Genomic DNA, 6,320 nt, shown 5'->3' on the forward strand with positions numbered 1-6,320 from the left:
CTCAATTTAGACCTTATTGTACATACTTGTATTGAGGACAATGCACTTTTCAAGTGTGGGGGAGGGTCCTTGTTTTTCTTGTTTTGCTTTTATGGACGATTGCATGACTTAGGACGATGTATGATTGGGTTGATAGAAACTCTTAAGTCTAAGGATATTGTGTCAAAAAGAGGTCCTTATTATGAGCCAAATTGTTTACTCACTTGTTGTAGAAAAACCTAGATTAATTCAAATCAATTCTAGTTGTAGAGCAACTTGTTTTGAGTTGAATTTTTTTTCAGATACTTGTGTGTTTATTTTGAAAGACTTCTAAAAATAATAATAAAAAATTGAAAGTCAGATTCCTGGTGGAATGCCCTACTGGTTGCTTGTAAAATGATGTAAAGATGGTAGAAAGAGTTGTCACCTGAAAGAGGAAAGTCACCTTCTTGAGTAGTCAAATTTGGGCATTACAAGGTATATTTGATGAACTACCAGGAGAAAAGAATACTGAAGGTGTACATGGAAACTACTACCTAGTTAGTTTAGTACGAACTAAAGTCTCTGTTTACTTTGTTGACCCAGTGGCACATAGGGCACTCGACTTAGGGTTAGCACACACTCAAAAGGCATTTTAAATAAGAGGAGGTTGTTATTTGAGCATTGATGAGATTGTCCTAACTACCTTTGATTCCTTCTAGACTTTGAAGCTTTTACATTAATGAGATCGTGCTGTCATGCACTCATCCTTTCTTTCTATTCAACTAACTAAGATTGTTTTGAAGACAAGGAAATGATTCAACTGTGTGGGTATTTGATGAGGAATTCCCATGCCATATTTTGGTATACCCTAATGTACTTTTTTGCTTGTCTTTAGCACCTTTTGTTATGAATGATGCTTATTCGGTACGTTTGTCTTTGCAGGCTTTTAGGCTCAAAACACATAAGAGTTAAATTAGACCAAATCAACTAAAGAAGATAATTTTTCTAAGGTCCAAGGCAAGAATAAAGCCGAAAGCACATGTGTGCCATCTCCCCTACAGATTTTCCTCGATGGAAACCGCTTTCAAATGAAGCATAGGCAAAGTAACGCGGGTGCTATCTCCGCGGATTATCTCTCGGATGGAGTTGCTTGTGCTTTCAGTAAGCACGTGTCTGAGTGCTCCTTTCATGGGTGTGTGCTTTTAAGCCGGAGCACGTGAGGAGCACAATCTGTGCTCTTCCCATGATTTTCTCCTCGATGATACTAGCCCTTTTTGCTTAGAAGTTCCAAGAGGCACTTGCTGTCCCGAGCTTGTCCATGTCGCACGGTGTTAAGCTTGAAAAGTCCTTTTATCTCCAAGACGTAGGGTTTAAAGACATCTTTGGTTTCGGAGACTTCTTCTTGTTCATAGTAAGGGAGCTCTTTAAGAAGATGAAGACTGCCCATCACCATGAGCTAAGGATGAAGGTTGATTTAGAGACATCGAGTAGTTGGAGTTACCCATTCCATCGAAGTTCTTGAAGTGTAATAGAAGAGATTTTGTAAAAAGGGGAAGTCAAGATGTCTCTCTCTTACTTTCTACATTTATCTCCTTCTCTTAGTTGTATGACTTCATGAGGGGCTAAAGTTCCACTGTGCCCTTGGATTTGTGAATTATGTTGTCTTTATACTTTGACTAGTTGTGTTTTAATGCCTATGGTGATTTTATTGCATTCTTGTGTTAAATTATGTGTTGTACAACTTGGGCGTGGTTGATTTGAGTAGTTGCTTAGCAAAAACTTGGTGTGTGTCGTGATTGGTCGTATTGTAACCATCTTGTAGTTAAAACTTAGCAAGCTCTCGAGACCTATAGCGTTACTTTTTATAAAACTTTGCATATTTGAGAGCCGACACAACAAAGCTTTTGAGTACCCGCAAGAATTTTAATGTACTCAGAAGAGGCATTAGACTAAAGTCGTGATCTTGACACATAGAATCATCCTGCATTGCTCTGTTATCAAAACTCAACCCTAGTCCACCTTTGTTCTTTCTCATCCTTTGTTCTTTTTATCTTTGATTAGTATTATTTCTACCTTCTTTATCATCCCAAAATTGTTTGACTAGACATTAAAGGATCAATTTTCAGTACTAGAAGTCCGCCAAATTCTCGTGGTTCGGACATAATCAATTTCATAATACCACTTATTATTATTTGTAATGATTTGTACACTTGTGGAGAGTGCAATTAATTTACGTATTGTTCATGAGCTTGAATGAGTATAGAGCTTAATGATGTTCAAAGTCATTTCATTTTATATTAACAAATAAAATGGGGTTTCAGAATTGCTTGCTTAGTTTAATCCACCAAGTCGAGTCTTCCCTAAGTTTTTAATGAACCCACTAGTTGATTTTCAGCTATAATTAAGTATGCATACTTTCTGCTAAAATTCAAATGTGTGCTTATCTCTCAACCTTCTCCTCAATTTATGAAGAATTAGTTGAATACTAGAATGGAAAACAATTTCTTAATAATATTTCTTTAATCAAATTATATTTTATAAAATACCATGTGCAATAGAAATCAGAGGAATTCATTGTTTATCTATATTTTCTTCGTGGTATTATGGAACACTTGTTTTACTTTCGACGGCTGGTTGATTGTGTTGTGCTCCATGGAGAGCAAACTCTGCCGTGGTATTTCTGGATTTTGTAAAGCCTAGGATGTTATTGTTTCATTGATCTTTTATTATGGTTTTAATTGATGTTTTAGTTGAGTTCCAATCTGAATGCTTGCTGAATAACTTCTTAGAGTGATACTAGGGGTTGAGAGTCCATCCACACTGTAGGATGAGTGACACACTTATGAGGGTTAGACATTGCTTGATCGGGAGAGGGGATTGAGAGTATGAGTCGAGAGGTAATGAGCTATCCCCTTTCCTTCGTGTGATTTATCCAAATTTCTGCCTTTGAGTTTTCGCATCACAATAGTGTGTGAAGTTCTAGAAGATCAACTCACAAAGTTTAATTGCGAGAGCAATGGAAGGCTGGCGACTCTTGTGTCCGGGCTTATGCAATTAGGACCTTTCCCCTGACCAAAGGGTTAGGTCTATAAGGAAGAGGGTTTACTACTAGGGAAGCATTGTCCTGGCAATTCTACTCTATATCGATTGCATTACCTCTCACTTACTTACGCCTCATTCTGTTTCTTTTATCTTTGTTCACATTACATTTTATCGACACTATCATTGTTCACTTTCACGTGGTTTTAGCGCAATTTGCTATTTTTACCCCTACTCCCCGTGATACGTATACCCCACTCACCGGGATTTATTATCGAGAAAACCTGCACTTAAGCAGTCACACCCAAGGGGTGTTTGCTGTGTTTTTGTGCCATTGGAAACAGGCTAGAGATACTTTGCACTTTGCTATCTTTAGCTTATTCCGTCATCTCTATTTCATATCTTCTTATTCTATCATCGTTGTACTGTTTTTATTTTTGGTGGCACCAGCTTACACCCGAGGGAACCCTTTGACATTGCTTGAAGGTGATCCCGAACTGAATGTACACCTTAAAAGAAGGGGTAAAACCAATGCAAGAACAGCTTGAATCGTTTCAAATAGACCTTTGAAGGGTCGAACATGGCGGAACAGAACGTAATAATAGAGAACACTCTCTCGATTATGCTAAACTATCACTATTAGGGACAAAATCGCTACTATGTAATTTCGGACATAAATTCAACTTTGAGTCGGGGCTTTTCAACATTCATCCGTATGATTCATTAGCCGTCAAGTACTTCAATGGTTTGGGTCACGAGATCCAAAACAACACATTGAAAACTCTCTTGAATATGGATGGAGAAATAAAACTGTATGAAAACTTCCATGAGTACCCTGAATTTAATAATTTCATGTAATTTTCGTGTTTGTGCTTAACTTTTAAATAATACTTTATTTATTATTATATTTAAAATTATAAAGTTAGCAACTCATGAATATAATTATAAGTGGTCAATTTATATAATTATAAATTTTAGGTCCAATTAATTAATTAATAATAAATTATTAATTAAATTAATTTGTAATAAATTTTATCAAAACTAAAATAGTTAAAAATATATCAAAACAATGCATTGATAGAGCATTTGTATGAGCAATATATATTAATTCGGTATGGTTCTTAAAATTGATAAACAATGCCTTTTCCCATATTATGTTGTATTATTTTGCATTATTTGTTGTATGTTTGTTATGAGATTTAATGTAAAATATTTAATCAAGCAATGTTGTTGTTAAAGTTGTAATCAACGATGTGTTTAAATATTAAATATTTTCTTGTTATATGAAAAATAATTTCATTATTTATTAGTTAATAAAAATTCATAATTAAAAGTACATAAATTAAATTATAAATTAATAATATTCTAAACTCATTTAAATAATTTAAATTATATTTATCAGTAAAATGTTACATTGTAATAAATATTTAATTAGTCATTGTTGAAAATAATTAATTTCAAGTATTTTGTGATTAGATAGATCTTGAAATAGAGTGATAAGGGATCACAAGCAGGAAGAGCATCATACTTGTTGGCATCAACATCAACTATGCCTTTCCATGGTCAGTCCCTATGTTGACACAGGCCCCCAAAACTCAAAGCCAATCATCAGTTTTTATTTGGGAGAATACTGATAAGTGCTCGTGTGTTAAGAATGTGAAGTGCTTTCTTTCTTTACAATGAGCATTACTTTTATCAGGTTTAAGCCCTAATACATGTGTATTTGTGTTCTTTTGCGCAGGTAGGGTTAGGGCTAAGCTATGTTTTAAGAAAAGAAGCGTTCAAAAGAGATCGCGAACTGCACTATTTCACGAAATCCTCGAAGCGAACAAACGCCAAGACATAAGTTGGACTCAAAAAGATACACGAATATGTGCCAACCTCCATGTATTCAAAGCAGCTACAATGATTTGGGGCACAAGGGCGCTCACATTCTACGTATCCCGACTCGCATCGATAGCAAGATCTTCACCAATGAACCCATTTATCGAAAAAGTGACGTGATTCACCAGCATAAACGCGTGCCCGCTTATGTCGCTTCGATGAAAGTGGATTCGAAGCATTTGCGGAGTACTATAGCAAGTTACCCGTAGTAAAAATCAATGTAGCATTTTTATCTGTTTCACAAATCTGCCTAAAAATCGAATTCCGGAGAATTCACACTTTGGCGTAGTGGACGGGTCGATTCCACCTTTTTAAAAAGTCAGCGTATCTCAAATTCTCGATTTCTATCTTTTTCCCTATATTTTCTTCCATCTTTCCCCATCTTTGGAGGCGCAGGCGCTGTGGTTCGAGAGGCTTTGGCAAGGCTCGAGGGGCTCGACGGGCCTCGACACCAATGCTTCCTTCTGAAGAGAGCTATTCGGGAGCTCGACAAATGACCGATCCGCGAGGTGTGCCCTAGGTTTGACGAGGGGACCGTTGAAGAAGATGTGGCCGATCCACAAGACCTTCGACACGAACACAAGGGGGGTTTTCATTCATGGATTACATCTCTATACTTTTGATTTCATTATCTATTGTGATTTTGCCCATGGAGAGCTAAACCTCTAGTGGGTACTTCGGGGTATCTTTGAACCCTAGGATGTATTCATTTCTTTCAATCTCTTTATTATGCTTTCAATTAATCGATGTTTATCAGGAGTTCCAATTTTCAATGCCTCGACAGGTGAATACTCCCCCAGAGCTGATACTAGGGTTGAGAGTTCTTGCTGGTAACCTTGGGAGTGTGTGGCACAAGACGAGTGTTAGACAAAAACTAGGTTGGAGAGGGGCTGAGAGGGCGAGTCGAGAGGCATGTGAGCGCCCCTTTCCTCCGACGATGTTAGATTCCACCCCGGCCTCGAGTTCTCGTAGCCACATAGAGTTTAATGGTCTAAAAGGACTGACCTTCTCACCGGGCTTAGTTATGGTACAACGGAGTGAAGCTGCAGTATGATCTTAGTATCTAGGGCTTAATTGTGGTTAGGTACATTCCACCGACCAAAGGGTTAGGTCTACAATTTAGGTGAAGCAGATTTATCACTTCGAATCCCTGAACTTATTGCAATTCTACGTCGAAAAGTAGGTTGAGAGGTTATTCAATCTCCTCCGGGACATGTATAGAGTTAGGCATAGTTGACCTTAGATTTGGGACTATGTAATTATGATTTCCACGACTCACTTGCATTGATTAGAAGCATAATAGAGGGTTCTTGCACTTGAAATGATCTGTCCTAGGCGGAGCAATATCCGTGTACACCCATTTATCGTCGATCGCCTTTCCTATCTTTTACTTGCGCCTCCTTTATCTTTTTCTTATTTTTGATTTGCATTGAGTT

The sequence above is a fragment of the Dioscorea cayenensis genome, chromosome 24 (genome assembly GCF_009730915.1).
Source record: "Dioscorea cayenensis subsp. rotundata cultivar TDr96_F1 chromosome 24, TDr96_F1_v2_PseudoChromosome.rev07_lg8_w22 25.fasta, whole genome shotgun sequence".
NCBI classification, from domain to species: Eukaryota; Viridiplantae; Streptophyta; class Magnoliopsida; order Dioscoreales; family Dioscoreaceae; genus Dioscorea; species Dioscorea cayenensis.